This window comes from Macrobrachium rosenbergii, chromosome 14, assembly GCF_040412425.1.
Source record: "Macrobrachium rosenbergii isolate ZJJX-2024 chromosome 14, ASM4041242v1, whole genome shotgun sequence".
NCBI lineage: Eukaryota > Metazoa > Arthropoda > Malacostraca > Decapoda > Palaemonidae > Macrobrachium > Macrobrachium rosenbergii.
The window spans coordinates 18,257,803-18,284,684 of NC_089754.1; the positions used below are offsets into that span (position 1 = coordinate 18,257,803).

The 26,882-nt window shown below is 38.1% G+C and overlaps 1 protein-coding gene across 4 annotated transcripts in view; it reads right to left on the reverse strand.

Moving 5' to 3' along the window:
• The window catches only part of LOC136845744 (uncharacterized), an 86,737-nt gene that overhangs the window by 57,126 nt on the left and 2,729 nt on the right, over window positions 1-26,882 (reverse strand). The window contains exons 1-2 of one of the 4 annotated variants that reach the window (XM_067115982.1): window positions 25,155-25,867; window positions 1,554-1,741 (exon numbers count right to left, since the gene is read on the reverse strand). The gene's annotated coding sequence lies outside the window, so the exon portion shown is untranslated. Of the gene's footprint in view, window positions 1-1,553; window positions 1,742-2,008; window positions 2,226-25,154; window positions 25,868-26,882 lie in introns of those variants that run through there. The other 3 variants (XM_067115980.1, XM_067115983.1, XM_067115981.1) reach the window with 3 other exon arrangements.

A 26,882-nucleotide genomic window follows, 5' to 3' on the forward strand; every position in this document is an offset into this window, starting at 1 on the left:
AAAAGAGAAAACGGCGTCCTTCAGGCCTGTCATCCATGCCGTGATTAACCAACAGGTACCTCGCCAAGAGGCACTTCCTCATCCGTTTTCCCCTTTATGATTTTACGAGACTTCATTCATTTTTTACGACAGTTACGCTGAAAAGGTCTGCGGAAACAAATTGGTAATAAACGGACATAAACGTCTGACACAAATTTACGGGCAATATTCAGAAAAAAAAAAATGGGCAAGATAAAAAAAAAAAAAAAAAAAAAAAAAAACCCTGGCCATCGTTGAGACATAGCAGGAAGGCATGGGACAGCTGCTTTAAAGTTTTATTAGTAGGAAATTGAATTTTTCGTCTTCAGATGAGGCATGTGTTTTTGGGGGTTACATTCATCACTAGAGTTGGACGTCATCATTTTTTAAGCCGTTACAACAATATCGTTGTTCTGGACAATATTTTCCGGTCCTGATTTTTCAAGAATCCATTCAGGAAATTAGGTTTACTTTTTTTGTAACATGGCTGGAATTGATTTCCATTTAGGTACTCATGGTCATACAGAAGTCAAGCAACGATATATATATATATATATATACACACACATATATATATATATATATATATATATATATATATATATATATATATATATATATGTACATATATATATATATATATATATATATATATATATGTACATATATATATATATATATATATATATATATATATATATATATATATATATATACATATATATATATATATATATATATATATATATATATATATATATATATATATATATATATATGTATATATATATATATATATATATATATATATATATATATATATATATATATATACATATATATATATATATATATATATATATATATATATATATATATATAATATATTATATATATATATATATATGTATATATATATATATTATATATATATATATATATATATATATATATATATATATATATATATATATATATATTACAATATAATATAATTATTGTCATTTGCAATAATCGCCTTGTTTTTTTCTTGTCATTATTATAATTTTATATGACTTTCTTTCACTGAGGGTTCCTGATTACTATCATCATTTTCCTTTGCAAATCTTTCATCCTGCTGTTGCCAGCGACGTTTACATATGAGACAATTCACTCATTCTTCTACCATAATGAGTTTGCAGCAAGTCCCTCTAGCGGCACGGAGTCTCGAAACAACAAACAATGGGTCTGGGTGATGTGGACTGGCACAACAAGCCTACCACTTATCGTAGAAGAATTAGGGTATATCAGTTTTGTACAGCCTATGGTTGTAGCAATAACAGCAGCCTCAGGAAGCACAAAATTCTCAATCTTCAGGTTTCCATAAAGTAAAGAAAGTTTAGTGCAGACCAAAACAACCAAGTACCATACCACTGCCAGGGACTGGCACTAAAAAAAAAAGATGGCATTTGGTATTTTATGCCTGTTAGTAAATGTTGTATTGTTTTATAAAAATTTGTGTATACTTTAAATAATGATTGCGACCAACTACTCACCTGTCCACGATTTTTCAGCTTAATCTTGCATCCCTGCGTTTCTCAGTTGCGGCATTTCAGTGGAGATATCTCTTTGTTTTCAGGTGCCAGAAATGGTAAACAGTCACTCCGAGAGAGGAATTGCTGAAGAGGTCGACAAAACATTAGGCTCAGCTCAGTCCACTTCAATGACTCTCAGTTTAAGAACCCTGTAACAAGAAACAAATTGAAATAAAACGCAATTTTAGCATTATTTCCACAAGTCAAGTCACAGTTCAGTTGTTACGAGAGGACATATCCTACCGTGAGACTCTGAAAGTACAGAAGACAATGACTAGAGAGACAGGAAAGAAGTTGCAGCCCCAACAGCCCAGGTACTTTGATCTATACTTTCATAACATTTCACTAATTTTTAACATAGCCGGTTTATAACTGATCAATGCTTGATATTCTTTGAGAAAAGTGTGTCGATTTACCTGTTGGGTTAGGGTGATTTCCATCCATCTTTTTTTTTTTTTTTTTGCGTCCTTTGCTCCTATGCCATTGTTTTGTTGTTCACCACTATCAAGCTACTGCACTAGAAACGGACATACGGATCATGGACACGAAAAGACATATATGGGCAATGGACGTAAGGAAAAGCACCCGTACTGTTTCTTCTTCAACATCGACAACTGGACCTGAGGTTGATGTTACCAGCCTGTAGTTATGACTAGTTCTGATGATTGGGACAAAAATTAAAGCACATTAATTTGCTCAGTAGCTGATAGGTGATTCATTAAAGTAGTGATTTTGTTAATCATTCTTAATATAAGGGCGTAGTATTGACATATACAGTATTGTTAAATCAGCAAAATAAATATATAATATATATATAATACATAGACATACATATGCATACGTACATATATATATACACATATATGTATATTATTTACCTATTCATCTATCTGCCTGTTTATATATATATATAGGCATATAATATATATATATATATATATATATATATATATATATATATATATATATATATATATATATATATATATATATATATATATATATATATATATATATATATATTATAGATGACTTGCAGGTCAGTGAGTTAGAGGCCTTTGTTACTCACAATGAAAATTATATTAAACGCTTACATATTGCAGTTTCCCTTGCGATCGATTCCAGTTATTGTTGCCTAGTAGTTCATTCTTTTCCTTGAAGGAGACTCCAAGGTTCAATGCGTTTCCTAGGGAAGTGGGAACACTGCGATTTTAGACGAATCCACTTTAATTTCTCCTTTCCACCGCACAACCCTTCCTGTAAGGCGTTCCCCTTCCTATTCTAGGCAAGCTGATATTTAGGGGTTAGGTTACCATTCACATGGTCCTGACCTAAATACCGACTAGGTTATAATCAGATACGTCTGGTTAGTCGAGGACAGCCACCCATCTTCAAACACAGACCATAGCAAATTTTGCTTGATTAATGAAGCACGATGTGCTTATAAAATAAAACATGTCTTGAAAGACTAAGCAATATTCACTCACAGGTACCATAAACATTTTCATGTCTTCATGGCCTAGTACAGTTGTGTATATAATTGTGTACAAATCGAAGGTAAAATGATAAATAATTGTCATTAATCCAAGACGAGGTTTCATTACCAAGTTCGATTATTGAACTTTTTTCCATGATACACTTAATTAAAATAGTGATACACGAAATACGTGAAACATTTCTTTGCTATTTTTTATACTGATGATATTTACGTAATCATGTTGAAAGACATAGTCTTTAATAAATTTCAATGTGTAAATTTAATTTCTAAGTTTGGTAAATCCCCAAAAAAAGTAGTTCAGGCGAAAAAATATTTGACATATCTTTTATCACTATATCACAAGAAAAGCACCAGCAATAATAATAATAATAATAATAATAATAATAATAATAATAATAATAATACTAATAATAATAATAACAACAACATAACTTAGTATACCTGGAAAGGTGTAAAGAAGAGTGCAGAAAAAAAGTAATAAACTACATATATTGTATAAAAGAGCCGAGAGAAGTCATTAAAAAAAAAATTAAGAGAGATGCACTCTGATGAACAGCGAGAGCGATTAAATATAAAGAAAATGCAGTTTGTGTGAGAATACGGAGACTGAAAACTGAGTAGCGTGATGTGAGTGTAGACATACTTTTGAGCCACGGATGTGTTTCATTTCGTCAGCGCTACAGCTGTGAGGAAAGAGTGATAAGCAGAATAACGGCTGTAAAAACTAGACAGGGGATCGTGCGAAAAGATAAAGAGTCAGGAAATGGAAGGGAAAATGCAGCAGTTTGGGCACGATACATTTTTTGTTGTTAGTGGCAAAGAGAGAGTTGCAAATACCGGTGGATTTGGTTATAGGGAAATAAGTTATATTACTGGAAAAATAGTTATGAGAGGGGTAAAGAAGGTAGGAAGGTGGTGTGATGAACGTTAGTTTGGATGGTGGAAGGCTGGAATCAGAAGACTTCCTTGGGTGTTTATAAGTAAATGTAATGTGTTACATGTGTCTGATTTAAGTTAAGTATACCTTAGTTTAACCAAACCACTGAGCTGATTAGCAGCTCTCCTAGGGCTGGCCCGAAAAGTATACATTAGTTTTACCAGACCACTGAGCTGATTAATAGCTCTCCTGGGGCTGGCCCGAAGGATTAGACTTATTTTACGTGGCTAAGAACCAATTGGTTACTCAGCAACGGGACCTACAGCTTATTGTGGAATCTGAACCACATTATAGCGAGAAATGAATTTCTATCACCAGAAATAAATTCCTCTTATTTTTCATTAGCCGGCCGAAGACTCGAACTCGGGCCTAGCGAGTGCTAGCCCACAAGGATTAGATTTATCTTACGTGGCTAAGAACCAATTGGTTACCTAGCAACGGGACCTACAGCTTATTGTGGAATCCGAAACACATTATAGCTAGAAATGAATTTCTATCACCAGAAATAAATTCCTCTAATTTTTCATTGGCCGGTCCGAGAATCGAACGCCGGGCCAGCAGAGTGCTAGCTGAGAACGGTACCCACCCGTTCACATGCTTTTATTATCAAGCTGCCCTGATGTCTCTTCTAGAAATGTAAAGAAAAACATTCGTTACAGCTTAAAAGCATGCAAGTTTTACCTTACATGTCTGTCTGCTTCATTCATGTGGAGAAATCACACCAAAGAATGTACAATGTAATGAGAGAACTCTTGCAAATTTTGAATTGCAAACCTTTCAAAGATCTTTAATTGCTCCTTTTGCTTCAGAGATTCTAATTGCAACATAGGTATTGGTATGATGGACCAGAGTGAATTAATAATGAAAACCAGTGGGAACTGGAAAATTCTGAGACAGAATTGTGTGTGCAGAAGTAACATTTCAAATGTTTTATGAGAATGTGGAGCCATCGCTTCTTTATGTAGGGGAATAGCAACTGACGAATTTGGAAATGTGAATTAAAAAGAAAGGAGGTACTGAATGTATTGTCTGTGGAATGTAAGTACAGAAAGGACCACTGTAAGGATAAAAAACGTATATATACTATAATAGAGTGGTGAGAGGTTAGCAAGGGTGAGACGATTTCCAAAGTATTTTAGGACCATGTGCACTGGATAAGATAAAAGAAACTATTGAAAATAATGTCTGAGGTATGTGAGAGAGAGAGAGAGAGAGAGAGAGAGAGAGAGAGAGAGAGAGAGAGAGAGAGAGAGAGAGAGAGAGAGAGGCTAGCTCTTATAAGTATAAGGTTTATAGTGTTACAAAAATATTAAATTGAAAGGCATGTTCACAAAGAAATTAAATGTAAGCCGAGTGGAGGTGAACAGCGCAGCGTTTAAGTGTGCAACATCATGCTGATGGGGTTTGGTTCAAGTGTATGAGAGTGGACCGTGAGCTACTGAGATTTTGGTAAAATAACTTACTTTCTTTAGCAGTGTTTGGATGATTGGGGCAGTGGCTTGCACTGATTTTGGTATAGGAAGGGACCCTACAAAAATAAATAATGACATGAATAGATAAATAAAAAGAAAAAACTGCATCTTCTACAATCTAACAATATTTTTAATTGAACTGAATTGAATATAGAATTTAGGCCAAAGGCCAAGCACTGGGACCTATGAGGTGATTCAGCGCTGAAATGGAAACTGATAATAAAAGGTTAGAAGGTGTAACAGGAGGAAAACCTCGCAGCTGCACTATGAATCATTATTAGGAGAGGGTGGAGAGTAAGATGGAAGAGAATGTGAAAGGAGGTACAGTAAAAAGGAACGACGGGGTTGCAACTAGGGGCCGAAGGCACACTGCAAAGAATCTCAAGTAATGCCTACAATGCACCTACGGGGATATTTTAATTTGTTCTTCTTTGTTATTCTGTCAAGATATGCGACTTACTATTTCCCAAGTAAAATTAAGTGTATCCTATTAATTTAATGCGCCCCCCACTTTCTCTAGTTTTGTCCTTGGGGATTGAAAATGTTTTTATTCCTCTTCGTTTCAAAGTGTGTTGCTTGACGTAGTGACAAGGAATGTTAATTTTTCTTTAACAATAATAATACTAATGATAATAATCAGCAAAATTTTTGATGCAGCACATTTCATGGAACTCTAACCTACACACTGGAGCTAAAAAAAAAAAAAAAGTCGAGCTACATATGAGCGCGAAAATTTTAAAAATATATCAGAAGAACGTCTTTGAATACATAATACCATTCCCTTGTTAAAGAAAAATGTAACAGGATGTTTCTGTAGATAATGAAATGCCAAGTGTGGTGGGGCTTTTGATCGGTAATACGGTAAGATAACCTAAAGAGTTAATTGAACCGCAATATTAATTTTACCTCCAAACGTCCATTGATATTAAAGCTTTTTTAACAGATTTTTTTCGGCTGCAGTTGAGCTCTGCTTGGTTCCAGTAAACGGAGTGATGGTTGAAAATAATAATAAAAAAATAGCAAACTAACGAATGCCTTTTTGAATGACGCACAAAAACCAGCTTCACTGCCATGTTATGGCCTTTTTCCTTATACTAAGAAAAACGACTAGGCAGGCATGACAGTTTACAGGAGAGATTCTGGTTCGTAGTGACTAGAAGATCCTAGAAATTACGAGGTCGACTCTTTAATGGCGACCTAGTCAAATGCCAAGAAGATGGGGGACAGCTCTTTGCCGACTGAGAACTGACCACACCCATATGACACATGGTTTTTCGATAGCTGGGCAGCTCCATCCATTCTGTGAAGCCTGCTTGGTCCCCTTGACCGCACGCCGCTTGCTGGCCAAGTGTCCTCTTGCAGACCTATGAGTACGCTTCCCCTGGCGGTAGCAGTAGTAGTGGCAGTTGGGATTAGCCTTTGAAACGGCTCCATTCCGAGTGCCTTGGTGCTGAGGACTGTTACCTTCTCTTCAGGGTTCTTGGAGAGGGTGAAGTGTATGGGTCGAGTGAAGTATGATGAGTATGCAAGATTTCCTTTTTTATTTTTTAAAAATTAAGTACATTTTTTTATTAGTTCATACATGTAATTGTATGACTAATTGGAAAGATGTACATTTATATATGAGCGAATATTTCATGAAGAATCTCTGATTAAGACGTTTCTTCTTGCTATCTCATTACCGTTGCTGCGGAAGTTAACTTTATCAATCGCTCAACCAATCAATCAGCCTATCTACTTGTTCTCAAACACGTAGTCAAGGTGGTCAGACGATGACCTTGTCTTTGGTGACGCTGCAGAGCTTTGGATGTCATGGAACTTCTGTTTGTAATTCATAAGTCTTTTAAGGATGTGTGCGCGTATTTATTATTGTTTGCGTTTTTTCTAAGGTAAAATTATTCAATGCCTGAACGAGAGTTTAAAACATTAACCGAAACTTTACGATTCAAAGATTCAGGATATGATCTTTGAACGAAGGTTTTTATATGTTAACGGTAAAGTTGGTGATTACAAAGAACAAAACGTTCTTTGAAAATAAAGTTAAACTCAAACAGGATTGCAAGAGGTACCTAGCGTCAGAACTGGTGCACTTCTATTAGTGGCTGCCATACAAAAAAAAAAAAAAAAAACTCAGTTACTGTTTTTCTCGCATAAGCATACTAATATATAAATTTTATATATCTTTTGATACTAGAATAAGTGCAGCAGAATCCAGGAAGTTTAAAATCTTCTGCCAAGGATAACCAACCTTAACCCTAGAAAAGTAACCTTTTGATATATGCCATCCTATATAAAACCAATGAAGGGGAAAATCTTGAAAAAAATCAATTATACACTTATCACCGTAAAAAAATACAAAAAAAACCGTTAACTTTAGTAGTTTGTTTTAATACAAAAATCTTTATGTAACATGTACTTAAAAGTATTTTTCAAAAATTATTTGAAACTTTTTTTTTTGTAGTTATGGCAATGAACAAGCTTATGTACAGTTGGGAACAAGTCCACCTGGTGAGAGACTTCGAAAAATTATACGGTAACAAGTGTTTACTGAGGGTGGGGGGAGTCTTCCTCTGTTAGCACGAGTTCCACTAATCAGCTCTAGAGTTGTTTTAGTGGGAGGAGTCTTTAGGTATGGTTGGAGAAAGACACAGACACACAGACACACACACAGAGAGAGAGAGAGAGAGAGAGAGAGAGAGAGAGAGAGAGAGAGAGAGAGAGAGAGAGAGAGAGAGAGAGAGAGAGAGAGAAGACAATACGTTGCTGATGAATAAAAAGAAACACAACTAGGGACAGAGAAAACACCACAACGAGCAATAGAAAGTGAAGGACTCCCAAGCTTGGTGTAGACTTCTAACCATTCCCATAAGGTAAAGTTAATTCGTTCACCTATGATAATTATTTATATTCAGAGGTTTCACGTATTCATGGTTGGGTTTGTATTCCCTCTTGAATATACTGTAGAGGTTATTGCCTACATGCTGTTCATGACAATAACAATTATTACAGGTTATGTTATGGATAAATGCATAATTTTTCTACCCGGCTTATATTTTCTAATATCAACTGTACAGTAATAAAAGTTTTAATGTCATACGGACAGAAATTCCTTTCGCTATTATCATCTGTTGTTAAACAACCCCTTCAGTCATTTACCTGTCCATTGTGGAAAGGGCTTTTTGGAGAAATGCAATTTGATGATATTGCCTTAGGGTTCTCTTTTCACAGAATTTTCCAAGAAATCAGGGTAGCGAAATGCCCTTTAGATTTTGAACCCCTTTTAGATATCAAATTCACCTTTCTAATAAATAAATGAATATAATCATGACCTGGAACTAAATCATATGCATAGGTTTGTTTTTTATTTTATTTTTACACTGTGTGCGCCTGTCTCTTGCTCCAAACATACCTAAAGCCTCCCCCCACTAAACTCTAGAGCTGACTAGTGGAACTCGTGCTAAGTACTGCTAACAGAGAAAGAGCGGCCCCCCCTCCTTAGTAAACACTGTTACCATATAATTTTTCCAAGTCTCTCACCAAGGCGTAACAGGTGGACTTGTTCGCAACTGTGCAGTACCTCCCATCCTTGCTGTCATATGGACTGGTGAAGATAGGAACCCCTGTAGCTCATACTATAATCAGCAAGAATGCACAGTAAGTCAAAGAAAGCCCTCCCAACACACACACACAAAAGACCTAAAATGACTTCATAAAATTATCACGTTTCAAATGAGCACATATGTGCCTTGTATAACACATGTGAATGCAGTACACACTGATTTGTACAATTTGCTGCAAAATACGAAATGGTAATAAATGCGCAATGATCGATACACACTGGGTATATGCAGGCTGAGCACTTCTTGGTCTTTGTCCCCTTTCTTAGTTGGCGGTGGAAATCTCTTAGCTTCTCAAATGTAAGGGCAGCAGCCTGTCTGTGGGAGTGGATGTTTATTTTGAAAATGTCCCTTATCAACACTGCTGACGGTTTTATAATTGTAGGGAAGTCCCTATGTTCATCTGCTCAAGACTTTATCAACTCTGTTGCCGAAGTCTTTATGCATTCATGTCTAATTAGGGATGGTTCACACGATTTTTTCTTGTTCTTATTATACATGATGTATGAGCTGATACCCCCTGCATTTGCAATTCCACAGAAAAGACAGAATGGGTAGTGTGTCGTTTTTCTGTTGCACTAGTGGTTGCTGCACATTTGGCTGAAGGCGTCGATACCCCCTTTTTTGTGCTACTGGATTTTGAGAAAAAACAACAAAAACACAAGATGTCTCCTGGTTATCCACTGTACTGGGTCTCAACATCTCTGAATCAGTAATTAGTTGTCACTTTCGGTTTTTGTATCACTAAAAAAATTATGTCGTAAGTGTAAAGTCACTATTTTGGTAACTAGAGGTAGCTTCTATCTCTCAGTGCTTTTGAGCCCTCTATCTTACCCAGCTGTGAAAGCAAAGCTTGACAAGGGGACTTTCACAGAAGTCCTTGCATACAATGCATCTACTGAAATCCAGTAACTGGATGGAAGCGACATGCTGGCAACATGGCATAGTGTCTAACTAACTAAAACATATATCGCCAGGGTGGGAGAAACCCCATTTTACATCAGGCTAGATTTGAGACTATTAACTCATTTCAGTTTATGCAGCAAATGTTTAGGTGTACGCAACGCGTACAAATATATCAGTAATCTGTAACTTTCATATATATACTGTATATATATATATATATATATATATATATATATATATATATATATATATATAATATATATATATATGTATATATATGTATATATATATATATATATATATATATATATATATATATATTTATATATATATATATATATATATATATATATATATATATAATATATATATATATATTTATATATATATATATATATATATACAGTATATATATATATATATATATATATATATATATATATATATATATATATATATATATATATATATATTTATATATATATATATATATATATAAACATACATCCATACATAGTGAAAACCCATTAGCTAACATAAATATCTGTTAACTTTTACAAGACCGTCTTGCCAAGAGCTTAAAGCCTGTCTCACAGATTATTCTAAATTAGACGCAAGTCTCTAATCTTAGAAGAAAAACGAATCCCTTTCTTTCCCTCCGTCAAGAGCCCGGCAATCAGGGAGTACGTGACTAGTTTGCCAAAACAACTGTAAGCTGGTTGTTTAGGCTTAATGCCATATTCAACTGCATTTTCATCGACTACGAAACGCTTCTGGAATATGAGTCGTATTTGCAAGGTATTTTCTGTTTATTATTCACATTTGTTTTTTCTGTTTTGAGAATTTTTTAAAATCCCGTAAATAAAATTTATATATTTTTTCTCTAGTTAACAAGGATCTTTAAACCTTTCCTTTCCTTATGAGTGAAATCGACTTAAGTTTTCATTATCTCTTTGAAAGTTATTATGAGGTTTCTGGTACAAAGTCACGCGCCTCCACAATAACTTTTTAAATATTAATAAGATATCTTCTTTTTGGCTAAATATCAAAATGTTTCATGAATGGTATTCCTTATAGTTTGTTTCGTACAGTTATACACGACTAACATACACTCTTTTAACAATAACAAAATGTAAGGAATTAAGATTTTTGTATTTAACAGAAAGTATATAATTATGTCCATCACCAAATTTGACTTACTAGATTTTTCCCACTTTTTCGTCAGCTCCTTTATTTAACTATTTTTTTTAAACAACGAACCTATATTAGAGGTCAAAATGCGCAATATTTCTCCCAGTGATTTTACAATGATTTTTTTTTATTTATTTTTGTTAGATTAACATCCAGATGATCACCAGTAATAGGTTTTTTTTATTATTATTGTTAATGTCGCCCTCTGAGTCCTTGGTTTCAAAATCTTTTATTTTATTCTTGAAGCAGCCTCCGCTAATTATCGATCCAGATCATAGGTGACCGCGTTACATGAGCTATAGTGGGCAAATGTGCAATTGGTATTGGCTGATACAACCGAGCGTTCAAAGGCTTCACTGCAATTGCCCTTTGGATTCAGGTATTTCCTCACATTTGAGGGCCTGGTGTTTGCAGAATTGAAATAGTGCCGTCTTCCTTTACCATTACATAAAGGAAAGGTTGACGTTCGCCCACACTCGACTTTATGGCGAAATCAACGACTGATCTGCAGTGGAATTCGGTCACGAGATCCAGTTGGTGAAAATGAGTTTGCTGTTATCTATATGATTGTTGTAGAGATGTTTGTATTTTCCGAACACACCACATCTGCCATTTGTGTTAAGTACTGACGTGACGTTTATTTAGCAAAAGATAGTTCTACAGTTTTCTTGCCGATTAAAGAACTACCATTTGTGTCTCTCACTCGTGATGTTTCTTCTTTCCTCATCGATTCCGGCAATCATGCTTCTCGTACTCTTACCCCGTCTAATCTTAAACACTCAAATATGCCCTGCTTCGGCTTGCAATACTCACAGGGCCTTGAATCTTGAAATATACAAGGCATACGTCTTGGATTGCATTCTTGCACAACTGCTTATTGAATATGCTGATGTACTGATTCCTACGCTTGACCACTGCATGTTTAATTTGTGTGCCCCCACTTTAGACACGTACACTGATTCACTTTAGTCCTTCAAATGTTCATCCTTATCCCAAAACTTTTAACTGAATAATTATTCAGAGCATTGTTTAACCGCCACTTCCTGAAATATCTTCAGTATAACCCTCACACTGAGGGACCTGGGACAACCCGAACGAACTGTAAGAGCTGTAAGAATGTAAGAACTCTTTCGCGTTAATTCTATGGATTAAACAAGGAAATAGCAATGATGATTATCTTTCGCGCGTTACAGATATCTGATCATGTTTGTGGGAAGTTGGAGAATCTTTCATCGTTGCTCTTCTTTCATTAGAGAATGTGAAAGTACCTGTCATTACACGATAAATAAACCATCTACCTATTACATATCTGTTGTTATTGACTGTGCAGTACCTGCTACTCTTCTTATTTACAGCGTTGCTTCTCATTAGCTCTATGTAATTCCAAGCCACCTCTCAGTTCTTTCATCTCGCTGATCTGTATCTCGAGTTACATGGACCGTCCTGTCAATTCCGATATTAAGAATACTGCCATATAAAAATACTGTCTCCATGACCCATATTCGAGCCATTTCTTCGTCTCTTTTTCCACTCAGTTCTCTGATTGTCTGGGAAAATATACGATTAATTCATACCTTCAGGCCACGTTGTCCAACATTCACATTTCCTTCGAGTGAGTCAGTAAATCCTCGGAATGCACGAATCTTTTCTCTCTTCCGCTTTGCCGGGCCATTTTCAGCATTCCTGTACAAGGGGCATGTGTATCGCTTCCTTGTGCGTGTGCGTTCATTAACATATAAGTTGGTGTATACACACGTACTAACATACATATAATTATACATACGAGTATATATATTATATATACTATATATATATATACATACATAAATATATATATATATATATATATATATATATATATATATATATATATATATATATATATATATATATATATATATATATATATATATATATATATATATATATGCGCGTGTGAGCATGCTCACATTTTGATACCAAGTGTAATCATATTTTTGGCATTTATGTAGTAATGTCGACATTCACGCCTTTGAAACAAACATAATAGTCTCAGTTTTAAATCCCAGGAATAAGGCTGAGATAAAACCTTACCTTGACGTTCATGTGTCTCAACATAAACTGGGGACAATTTCCTCTGGGTTTCATGAAGGAAATATAAACAAAATCAGCTCTTGACGAAAAATCGTTTGACCTCATAACTGCCTTCCCGTCTTATCTTCCTCATCTCCTTGAAATAGGAAGATTATACCGTTTCCTCGTCTGAAAGAGGGTGGGGCTCGAGGTCTGTTGTAACCCCCCGCGTGCTCAAAGTAAGCCCCTGTGCTCATTTTATGCTCATTTTATTGAGTCTCTGCTGCGATCGGAAAACAAACTAATTCAGTCAATAGTACAAGAACATCTGGAAGCAGTTCGTTAAGGATCATTGGTAAATTGTAAGAACAGATAATTATGAAGTACGTCATAAAGCTACATTTGGCAATGCCGTGCTGCTTTGAAACAATTTCTGATTAAGAAATAGTGGAAAACTTGTTTTAGTCATGACACAGGAAGTAAGAGCAAATTGTTCCGTAACACTGGGCGCTTGTATAAACGTACCTGTCATATGTTCACAAGTGTATAGAGATTTTCACAAGGCCAAATAAAATAAAAATGTTATAAAATGGAAGACTTAGGAAAATATTGTCAGAACAGAGCACAAAACGGAAGCGTAGTAACTAAAATATTTATAAATATAAAACTTAATTATATGGAATGCCTATGAAAAGGAAAAAGGAAGTAAAAGGTGACCGTTCCTCTCTTCTCCCTACCTTTCATAATGCATGCATTCGCTTTACCCTCTGACAAAAACAAAATAGAAAGAAATAGAAGCAGGGAGGAAGGAAACATATAACAGGAAAGCTCCATTTAGACTTGGGTCTAGAACAGTCCGAGGGTTTAGAATATATTGCCCTCATCTAACCTTCCACGGATATTTAGGTTATCTAAATTAACATAAGTATAACCGGCAACAGCGACGGGCTGACCACAGTCGAAGTGAGTCGTGTTTTACAAAAGATTAAAATCCAGCCCACAATAAAAAGATCGCCATGGTAACTGCGCTTTCTCATATCTATTTTTTTCCATCTTTCTTTGGATGTTCTTCTCTGGTGAAGGAAGATCATTTTAGTATTCCAAAATTTATAAGAGCAAATATGCTGCATTAAACTGCTTTTTATTTATTTAAGACTAGCAACGTCCCAAGTAAGTATAAAACAAATTAAAGCCATTATGAATTTCGGGAATATAATATATGACTTGTCCTCACCAGAGAAAAATATAAAAAGTAAATAACAAGACAAAAAATAAACTAGGTTCAGTTGAAACGGGGATCTCTGTCAATGTTACACCTTCAAGAGAGGGTCTCTTCCTTATAACAGTAATAACCTACACGCAAGATAAATAATATTAAATGGCAAATGCATATGGATTAATGATTCTTTTTATCTCAAGGTTATTTTTCTCTAAACTTCTTTGAATTTCCAACCCTAATGGCTTTAATAATAGAAACAATACACGAAGTATAGGCAATCGGGTCATCAGTAGAATATGTTTGTGTTTAGGTAAATATTTACTTTAAACCATAACCACATTCCAGAGTTAAAGATTGTCATTACTGACTGTCATTTCGCCATTTTGTCATACAAAAGAGACGCCTAGTAAGGGTATTTTTTATGCTACAAGCTTCGGGGATCCTACCCAGAGAGCCACCACCAAACCACCTATCCTAGATTACCCTACCCCCCTTGAGGGGTCTCATTTCCAGATGTCTCTGCTAGACACCTGCGCCACGAAGCTCCCCCAAGCGAGGAACAAGAAGCCAAAGCGGACCTAAAACAAAGAGTACGGAGAGCTGATGACCGCCGAGGACAATTTTCCCCTCCCTTAAGGATTGGGGGAATCTGACTTGAGAGGCGGAAAGCTTCCTTCTTCCTACTACAACTGACTTGAGAGGCGGAAAGCTTCCTTCTTCCTACTACAACTGGTTGTGCCTGAGTCAGTCCTCTGACTGAGAGATGACTAAGTCTCTTCTTCAAAGTAAGGTGTCTTGATAACATCCCATCTTTCCCTTTATCCTTACAGAAAGACCCTATCTACCCAACCTTCATTTATTTTATCCTATCCTTGGATGGGCCCGACCATGTGGCCACATTCTCTCCTGGCCTTAATCCCTTCTATCTGTAACTGTGTTAATTTCCATTTGATAGTGTTACTTTTAAGCTGCATCTATAAATGCAGCACTTGTTCGTGATTACAGTGACTAAAGATTTAAGCATGCGACTTCGTGTCGTCAATTGGTATAAATAACCTTTATAAATAATCGTGCAACTTAACTGAATGGTTAAGTGGATTAGGGATCCCGTGCATATTAGCTAATTATTAATTGTTGTTTTTCCTTTCAGGGAGCGTGAGAGTATTTTCATGAGACCTCCATGAACTATCCAACTCCACATGAAGCCCCCAAAAGCTCCAGTAATCAACAATCAATGAAATATTAATTCATATATACTGTATTATTCATTTGCCCTCCATTGTGCTCCCTTTATTATCATTGTATATAAGTGCTTTGTAAACACACTTCTTGCTGGTACTTAGTGTCTACTGCCGGCTGGTGACCTCCAACTTTCCCTTATAACCTATGATTAATTATGCTTGCGAGTCCTTAACAAAGCCCCCTAACTCACAACCATAACATTGGCAACCTATAGCCAAGATTGTCTAAAGTAGTTTATTGGAACTGTTGCAGTAAAAAGTAAAACTTACCCTTGCTACCTTTAGCGACGAGACAAACCTCGATTTCTTCTAAGTAAATTTTATTACAACTGGATTTGGAACCATGGAAGCAAAACAGCCATGAATATTTTATATTTCTCATTAAAATCTCGCGAAGCTCCTCGCTAGAATTGCATACTAACAGATAGGGCGGATAGGAATTAAATTCCCACAAATGCTTGTATTGTAAAAACGCAAAGGCGTGACCGTGCACACGCACTCCTGCTTGCAGGGTGACAAACTGTGTCGAGTCAAAGCAACACTTTGTCACAAGTTAAACAGCATGCAAAGCGTTTGTGCTTTAGCGTAGTGTTAAAAAACTGTCCTTTAATGCATGTTTTATTCTTGCATTTGAAAGTAAGCGTGATATGCGAAAGTCTGACGAACATAGCATGCACGTGCAAGCCTAAACAAAGAGCAAGTCTGAGTGGCTCCTTCCAGTAGCACGTGTTCGTTCTCAGCCGAAGCCACAGTCAGGTTTCATGCCCAAGCCTATGCAATTTCAGCGTGGGAAATTCAGAACCTAATTGAGACATGTCTCTACATAATCGCAGAATGTTAGGCTGTCCATGCATGCTGCAATTTAGCTACAGTTCATGATTTCAAATTTTGCATTCATTTTGGTAGTGGAAGCGATCAGACAAGCGTTTAACCATATTAAACCAATCATTTTCCTTGGAGCTAAATAGTACTTACCACTTAGTGAATAGGTAACATAATATGCATGCTATTTACTTCTCTTTGCATTTTATAGTGGGATAGTATACATAAATGGTTAGAAAGGAAATAATTCTCATATGTTGTGCTAAATCGTTCAACCTCAGAGATGGAAATATTTCAGATATTTTGTAAGGGACCGCATGGCGGCCCTACAGGCACACGTGTGTGAGTCAGCCATCGGACAAAACAGGAAAACAAGCATCCCGCTCTCTCTCTCTCTCCGTCCCGTGCGTCAGCGCCGACTGCTCGAAGGAATGCAACTTCTACCATACAATATTCCTGTCTATTTTTCTCCAACCACTGTGGTCTCAATTCATCTACAATCACCACTACTTGCATTGCCATGCAAGCATTCTGATCATGTACTCATAATGTTCCATCGAATCTTCTGTATCAAACTGCATGTATGTTTCTGTTTGTGAAGACGCCAAACGTCTCGCCATTTCACATATATTATGCTACTGCATTGTATTCATTAATCTGTCTCGAATCCCATGCAAATGTCCATATGTGGAATTTCCTGCCCTTTCCATTGATATATGTTTTATCATTGTACGTTTATTATGTCTCTCACAATCGCCATCTGTTTGTCTGTTGACAAGCACAGATGTCCGAAACAATCTGTTTTGCCTTGTCTGTGTGCAGAAACTACATTGCAGCTCGCACCAGCCAATAACAACTTCGAAGATTCTGTACATTAATTCAGTAAGGAACCACCAATAAACTAGACAACACCCAGCCAGTATGTCACTCAATACCTTCCTGACACTGGTGATCCCGGTGTGACCCGAAGGAGCCGATGGTAGACATCCGACCCGCTATGATGACCCATGCTCCAACAAGCCCTTCGCCGCCTCCTCGACTCAGCCTCCCGTCGTTCCCGAGTCTTCAATAGATTTCCGACCCTCCGAGATGATCCATCCCACCACTGGAGCCCTGGACGCCCGCACGTGAGGGAGAGAGAGAGAGAGAGAGCAGGATGCTTGTTGTCCTGTTTTGTCCGATGGCTGAGTCACACACACGTGTGCCCGTAGGACCGCCACGCGGTCCCTTACAATTTTATTCCATTTTCATTCTTAAATCATGGTAAACGATCTTTCTGATAAAATGATTTGGGGAGATGCAACTCCTTTAATTCTTTTATAGTGAAGAGATAAATCACTGGGGTTAATCATTTTTAGCGAAGCAAAACGTTAGCCAAGTTGCAGAGTAGCTTGTTATTTAATTTATTGCATGCTTAAATCAAAGCATCTCCTACATGAGTATAAACTACTCTTTCCCTGACAGGGTTGGAAATTGTTACTAAGGGGACAAGTGAGATTGTTTTTCTTGCTGAGGATACCTTCTGAGTTCCTACAGTAATTTTAAATTACATCTTTGATCTGGATAGCCTACAAGGTACACCCCTTGTTGTGTATTCCTAACTTAGGCACACCATTATCCATGTTTTTTGCCTTTTCCAGGTACACTTACTGGTTGTTGTGTATTTCTACACAGCTCCATCTTCACCCTTGCTTCTGTGCAACTCCTGAATGGGCCAGAGTATCTTTCTCTTCCGTGTTATTTCTTGCATGGCCAGCACCACCCTTGTAGGTAGTCGAGTGTGGTCTAGTATCTATCTTTAGAAGGTATTAGAAAAATGGCCACCACAGAAGGCCCAGGCTACACTGGAATTGGGACTGCAGCTAGGTTATGAGGGAGCATCATTGCAAGAATTTGTCGGAGAATCCCAGTTCCAAGCCAGGGAGCAGATGAAAGAAGAGCGGGAAGGGAAAGGAGTGAGCTGAAAATGAAAAGGAACAAGAGAGAGAAAAGGAATGACAAGAGCATGAATTAAGGGTGAAGCAGATCCTCGCAAGCTCAGCAAGCTCAATCCAACTGTACTGCTCAAGATGCGCCAGGCTCATCCTCCATGCCTGTCCATATGCTAATCCCTCTGTGGGACAACAAGGCTCCCATGAGGTGGCTAAACGAAGTGGATTCCGTGTTCCAGACAAGAGCTGTTGTGGAGGAGATGAAGGCCCTACTGCTGGCAAAGCATATGCAGGGAAAAGGGAAGGCTACTCATTCTGCCCTGATTGCCAATTGACGAAGAGATTTGGGAGCTGTCCAGAGAGCCATGACTGAGGCCTACCAGCTAAGCCCAGAACATTAGCACCAGCAGTGGCATGGACTCTCCAAGCCTCCAACCCAACCCTTGCCTGACTGGGCCTTTTAGAAAGATAGACTTTGCACACACTGGGTCGATGCCTCAAAGTGCTTGACAATCGATGCCCTCCTCGACCTCAAGATCGAGGATTTCCATAAACACGCCTTGCCACAACTCTCCCTATACATTGCTGAGAGAAAACCTGCCACCTTTAGGGCGTGCTGCGAGCTGGCAGATGAATACGAGCTAGCCCGGCGTGAAGTAGGGTCCCACAGCATCGTTTCTCATACCATCCCTGCTCCATCGGGTAAGCCTAAACCCAAGCAAAATGAAACCTCATCCAACAAATGTGGCCAATGCGGGAAATCCAACCACTCAGAAGCAGACTGCCGGGCAACACAGACAACACCAGCAGCTGCACCCTCCAACTAGTGCCCCAGGCCTAAACCCTCTACAGACTATACCAACGCACACTGTATGACTTGCAACATCATAGGGCACACAAAGAACTGGTCCTCTTGCCCCAGCAAGTCCTCTACACCCCCTTCAGCATCCGTGATGCTCACAACCCTAGCCTCACTACAGGTTTTACTAACTTTGACCTATGTCTATGTCTATGTCTATTGGTTTATCAAGTATCCCTTCTAGACTCCCTATGGGGCAAACTAGCTTGTAATAAAATCGCAGTCACCTCCCCCTAAAGACAGTCCTCTACCATACAGGGTCAGAGCTCTTGTGGACACAGGAGCAGAAGTCTCTCTAATTTCACGGTACGGGTTAACCCCTGGTGCCCAAGTCAGAGAAGATAGGTGACTCAATATCCAGTGGTTGGATGGTGTCAAGAGGACTACAGTCGACCCCAGACCATGCATGGTTCACCATTCGCAGCTTCACCTATTCGCAGATTTTCCTTTGGAACGTATCTCCAAATTATTCATGGAAAATTCGCCTATTCGCAGATTTTCTTGTCGAACAATATTCACTAATTACTGTACTTTCATGTTATTTTCGTGACTAAATACATTTTTTATGATAAAAAAATTATTTACTAGTTTTGAAATATTAACATTAATGTAAACATGACAAAGTATCAATAAAATGTATTTTTTGTCAATGCATATTTAAATATATATTTCTTAACTCAGAGAGAGAGACTTATGTAAACTGTTTTTCTCCCCTCCATATAGGAAGACCTTATAGTGAACCCTACCATAGGAAGGCCTCCTTATAGTAAACCCTCCCATAGGAGGACTTCCTTATAGTGAACCCTCCCAGTGGCTACAACTCCCTAAACCAGTTTTCTCACCGCATACAGCTACGCCCCTCAGAAATTATATTGAAAATATTAAAGTGATGCTGAAATGATAGCCAAATGATAAAGTGATATTGAAATATTAAAATGATATTAGTGTTAAGTGTTTTAGGATGATAGTTTAAGGTATATTTGGTGATTCAACTATTAAAATAGGCAATTATTAGCATTTTTAGAAAGGGTCTTTGGTGTTTGAACTATTAAAATAGGCAGTTATAAGTGTTTTTAGAGGGGGGGGTCTTTGGTTTGAACCATTAAAATAAGTGGTTATAAGCATTTTTAGAGGGGGTGTCAAGTATTCGCGGATTTTAGCTATTCACGTGCGGCCGTGGTCCCCATCCCCCATGAATACCGGGGGTCAACTGAATTTCCACTGTCCTACTATGGGTGGCAACGCACACTCAATTCAACGTTGCCACCTAGGAGTGGTGAGAACCATTCGGCCGCACTTCAACATTCTCCTAGACCAAGACTTCCTGAGCGTGTACCAGAAAGCGTCTCTCCAATGTATAACAGCTTCTGACCCTGAACCAGAGAAGCCCTTTGCTCTAATTGCTTCCAGCTCTCCCTCAGCTGAGCGAATGCCTGAGAACCCCATACTCTAGGCAGGCCCAGACCTTATCCTTGCCAAAAGGGAAGCAACACCAACATCTCAGGATGAAGAGTCCTTGAGTCCTTCACAGGACCACAGTAGTGCTGACCAGGAGTCAGAATTGCCTCCCATTCAAGACAATGAAGCCCCTTTTACTCAAGGGGAACCAGTCTCTGTCACTAACACCGAAAAGGTCGGTGCTACAGCTCCCAAATAGGAAAGTAATACTATCCCAGGCCTGGGCAGTCCCTCAGATTCACCACTTGAGGATCTGTCCCGGCCCTCGATCTTGAACCAGCCACAGGATGGTATAACCAGGGATGAAGCGGACACAGATCTTGCCCCTGCTCAACCAGAGCCAAGCACTTCTGTTAGTTTGGATTGTAGAGATTCATTTGATCCTCATGTTAACTTACAGCAAGCAAATCAAAGGTTTACCAATGATGTTGCACAGCTCACTGAACATATTTCTAGGCTATACTCACTCATGGAAGCCCAAGGTGAAATCACCATAAGTTTAACGCACCAAGCAGACACTGGTGCCAGTGAGAATCATTCCATGTCTCTTCCTCCTGTCTCCGAGCAAATGCCTGTTAAGTGTGATAGTACACCTGTTACTACATCTGCAATCCCTCCTCAGCACACTAAGCATCCAGTAAGAGCTGCAGAACAGTTGCATGCTCACAGCCCTCTGTCAGTGCCAGAAGTGGCACCACCCGTCATTTCGGCACTCACCTTCACAAGTGGTTATAGCGGGCGTTCATTGCCTTTCATGCCAGTTGATACCTCCCAACCACCTCGAGGGTTCTTTTTCCAGAGTCCTTTTATGGGAGCCATTCCTCTTGCATCCACGGTGCTTCCCCCACCCAGTGTAGAAATTTCCAGTATGCATTGCCCTCCAGAGCGGCCTGTCAGTCATACAGGCCTGCACCAAAAGGAAGACTTCTCTTCCATGGCATCACACCAGTATTGAACAAAAAGGGATTAGCTCCTTCCATGGAGCTTAACGAAGGAATATCACATGAGTTTCAGAACATTCCTTCAAAGCAGAAGACCCTCTTCCAGTACCAGACTTCAGCCATTTCCCAAGTACAGTGTCACAGCTAGTCCCAGTGCCTGTGCTACTAGTTTCCCCTCGGGCAAGCCAAAGAATGGCAAGTCCTTTCCCACCAGTGTCTGTTCCAGCCTTGGATCATATGCAGCACATTGCCCTGTTGAACACAGGTGTGACTGCAACTAGTATAGGCGTAATGCCAGGTACACATCTTACTGTCACCTCTAAAATTCCCTAGAAGGCCATAAATTCTGTGGCACCTACAGTGGAAGATCCTGCAAAGGTTTCTGTTGAACCTATAACAGAGCTTGGAGAAGTCATCATCCTAACGCAGTAACAGCTACTCCAGAGTTTCCTATAAGAAGTGGCTGGAAGGCTGAACGTAAATAAGGCTTAGGTCACCAGGACCATAACTGGAAGGTCGGGCACCTCAAGCATGAACAGTAACAGAGCATTTATTATTTGCATGTTGTGGTTTGTTCCTTTGTTTTACATTTCATGTAAACTCAATGAATTTGTTTCATGCATGTTGTGCGCTAAGTTAGTATTCGATTGAAACAAGTAATGCATGTCATTTTGTCAAGTTGCTGCCTTGTAGCCAACTTGCTTCATTCTAATTGGAACTTAAAGTTAGTCACACACCAATTTATCTAAATTTTGTCCCTGGCTGCAGCTCTGTAATTAATTCATTATCGTGTGAGACTCACTATGGGAGGGACATTAACCTTTAATGGACGGGAATCCTCATAGGAGTATCTATAACAGGTTTTGGGTGATGGATGGGAATCCTCATATGAGTATTAATTTTACGCGCCATACGATTTGGCTGTATCGAGCAGGAAAGAGTTTCCATCACTTCAATATGCAGCTCAGCTCCGTCAGTGAACATCTCAGGGAGATCAGTATTGTTCTTGACTTGATGGGGTGATGTCTTGTTCCTCCCTCTCCCATGACTTTTTTTATTTGCTCATAAATATACCCAGGGATTGGCTATTGGTTTTAATTCTTATCTTTTATGATATGATGTCAGTCATAATTGTAATTTTGCAAAGAAGAATGCAAAGAGATGTTAGAAAAAAACATGTATACCTCCAAAAAAGTTGCAGCATCTCCCAATCTCGGTAAATTTACATAAATATTTTACAACAAATATACTCAGAATCTGTTACTGATTTTAGTTCTTATCTATTATGATATTGTGTGAGCTGTAATTATAATTTTACAAAATACAATAAAATAAATTACCAGAAAAAACATTTATAACTTGGTAAAATTTAAGTGTTTTGTAAGAGTCCCCCACCCAGGGTTGTAGATAGTCACTTTCATCTTCCCATGAAAGGTAGGGAAATTTTTTTAGAATTTTTTCTTACACCATGTGCATCCACATATCTTCCCCTTTCCATTGATGTGTTTTTTCTTAAATTGTCCAACCTTAAAATGTGCCCAGTGGGGGGGTGTGCATGATATATAATTAGCCCGCCCCTAAAGGATTAAGTCTAGTGGCTTCAGACCTTGCTTGCAGAGTTCTCATCACTTTCAAGGACAAAATCTCTACTAAAATGGGGGCCTGTTATTAATGACGTCATTCCGCCATTTTGTCATACAAAAGAGATGCCTAACAAAGGGATTTTTTAATGCTACAAGCATCAGGGGCCCTACCCAGAGAGCCACCACCAAACCACATATCCTAGATCAGCCTACCCCCTTGAGGTCTTTCATTTCCAGATGTCTGTCAAACCTTGTGCCACAAAGCCCCACCCAAGCGAGGGACAAGAAGCCAAAGTGGACCTAAAACAAAAGGCACAAAGAGCTGATGACCACTGAGGACAATTTTCCCCTCACTCAAGGACTGAGGGAAGTTGGCTTGGGAGGCAGACAGCTTCCTACTACAACTGCCAACAAGGATGTTTGTGCCTGAGCCAGTCCTCTGACTGAGAGACAACTAAGTCTCTCCCTCAAGGTAAGGTGTCTGCATGAAAACTCATCTCCTATCCTCACCTATCCTTAAACCTTCCCCTTGATACCATACCATCCTTCCCTTTTATCCTTACAGAATGATCCGATCTACCCAACCCTCATTTATTTTATCCTATCCTTGGTTGGGTCTGACCATGTGGCCACATTCTCTCCAGTAACAGTGTGTTAATCACCATCCAATTGTGTTACCTTTAAGCCTTATCTATAAATGCTGCATTTGTTTGCGATTACAGTGACTAATGATTTGAGCATGTGACATCAGCGTGTCGTCAATTGGCAGCCTATAAATAATCTGTATAAATAATCATGCAACTTAATTGAATGGTCGAGTAGATTAGGGATCTCATGTATGTTGGCTAATTATTAATTGTCGTAGTTTTCGCTTTCAGGGAGCGTGAGAGTATTTTCATGAGACCTCCACGAACTATCCAACTCCAAGTGAAGCCCCCGAGGCTCCAGTAACCAATTAATGAAATAATTCATATAGCTTAATCATTCATTTGCCCTCCATTGTGCTCCCTTTGTTATTATTGTACCTGAGTACTTTGTAAATACACTTACTGCTGGTACTTAGTGTCTTACTGCCGGCTGGTGACCTCCAAATTTCCATTATACCCTATGATTAACTGTGCTTGTGAGTCCTAAACAAGGCCCCCAACTCGCAACCATAACATGATTTAATTTGCTTTGAACGTTTCTGGAGTCCATTTCGTCTGCAAATGAGCAGTTTTAAAGATACTGGACTCCAGTTATATCCAAAAATGTATAACCTAGCACAACCTAGGCCACAACTTAACCTAAACAAGGGTACTATAAATCAAAATAAGCAACTGGGTTCTGACCTAACCTATCCTATCCAAAAATGTATAACCTAACATAACCTAGGCCACAACCTAACCTAAACACGGGCACTATAAATAATAAACAGCTGGGTTGTGACCTACCTAACCTATCCTAATGTAAAGCACCAAGTCCCTTACCTAGCCCAAGACTATCATAACACAGGTGGCCAGGTCCTTAACTAGCGAATTATATAACTTTAAATCCTTCAACAAACCTTACTTTAATCACAATCCGACACTTGCTGGAATATCATGATCATGTTAGAATACATCCCTGTGTTTCACACTTTTATACCCCCACCCCACCCCAAAAAATCCATGTTCCCCACTGAGGCCCTCCATATATAGGATATACAAGGGTCCAGCATCTCTAATTTTCTACCAAAACAAACGTCAGACACATTCACACATGAAAATATTGGAACATCGTATATTCCACTTCCGAATTCGATTATGGTTGACAGTGAAAATTTACCGAAAAGCCAAACATTCAATAAATCTTACCTTAGAATCAGAACTTGCAGTGGGCTATCATGGTGATGTCAGATTACCAATTTGTCATTTCACTCGTTTTGTATTTATCCCTACCCAAACCTCGGTTTCCCACTGTGGTTCCCCATAACAGTATGGGAGCCAGTGTTTTCAAACGACGAAATGATTAAATGAATGTCGGAAACGCTCGAAACACTACAATAAAAAGTTCAACTCGGCTAAATAATCCAAATAATGCAAGGAACAAAATTTACGTGTGCACCAAAGGAACCATGACTATGAACTAATGACGGGTTTTTCAAGTAAGGTCTGAATTCCAAAATCCCACTTAATTGGTGAAACTTGAAAAAAAAGAACCAATCTGGTTTTAGCGTTATTAACGCATCCACATTTCCCGGTGAAAATTCTCTACCCATCCGTACCAACAATACCCAGGGACAACAAAAATCCGCGAGGGAGCTCCACATAAACAAAGGGCTTAAGAAAATTCCAAGGAGGTATCAAAGTTTGTCGGTAAATATCTCGGTACAAGTAAATTTGCGGTAGGTTATAAAATTTTTGTATTATAATATTAAGGATACTTTTGAACACAGCATAAAAAACTAAAAATCTCCAGTGTTGAATATTGGTGTGAATGTAAAATAAAACCGTAATTTAAAATAAATATCGTTATTAATTTTGATTCCTTAGTTCACTTCCTCTATTCCAAACATCAGCAGTAAAATGAGCTGGAAAACATCAGCAGTAAAATGAGCTGGAAAACATCAGCAGTAAAATGCGCTACGTTATACTTTTTGTTTATAATCCTGTATATTCTCTCTTTCCCTACTTAATGTTTTGTGCTTAGATAGATGTAGCCCCTATTAACAGCACTCCCTGCTTCAGTTATAATAATAATAATAATAATAATAATAATAATAATAATAATAATAATAATAATAATAATACAGCTATCACCATACTAAGCTGGGTTCAGAACCACAATACCTTTGTTACAGGAACCAAACAGGCTAAGACAAACAAATCACTTTAACAGGCCTACTAAGGTTCTAAGGGAGAAATGAACCTGCTACTACAGAGTTCTGTTGTTGTTGTCAATGATAAAGCTAGTCTTATTCTAGCACAGGCATGCAGAGTGCAAATATTATGTATGGATAAAGACCCAAGTCACGGAGATGATGTAATTAGCCTCCTTGACAAACCTAACTTTAAACAATACGGATGGGGGATTGACAGCAGCTTAACCTTAGTTGTTCAGTGATGCTCTTGAACATTTTCAGTTCTCTTTAAACTACCTTTAATAAAGCTTTCTTCAACTGTGGGTTCATTGCTTACTATGAACATAAAAATGCCAATTGCTAGGTTTACAGATCTCCAGTTAAGCCTTTGTACAGAGTCATTCGCTTAAAACCTTCAATTTTCGATTTTATTAACCTTTTTGTTCTATATTCTATGTACTTTACCTCTTTCTTTGATCATTTTTATCTTACCTACAATTTGGAGTTCTCGCCGCGAGAGGTTTCAACGCACGCAACTTGTTCCACTCAAACGGTGTGTGAATATGAGGTCTTCCCCTTTTCTGCTATTAATACTGTCGTGCACATTGTTTAACAACCAACAGGGTCGAGTGGCTGTTATGCTCAGGAAAATAAGTGACTGGATCTTTTCTTTACCTCTAGTCCTTCTCGATGTTCGATGGAGGATTGCTGTTTTGGTACTTTCATTTCAGATTCCCATGCT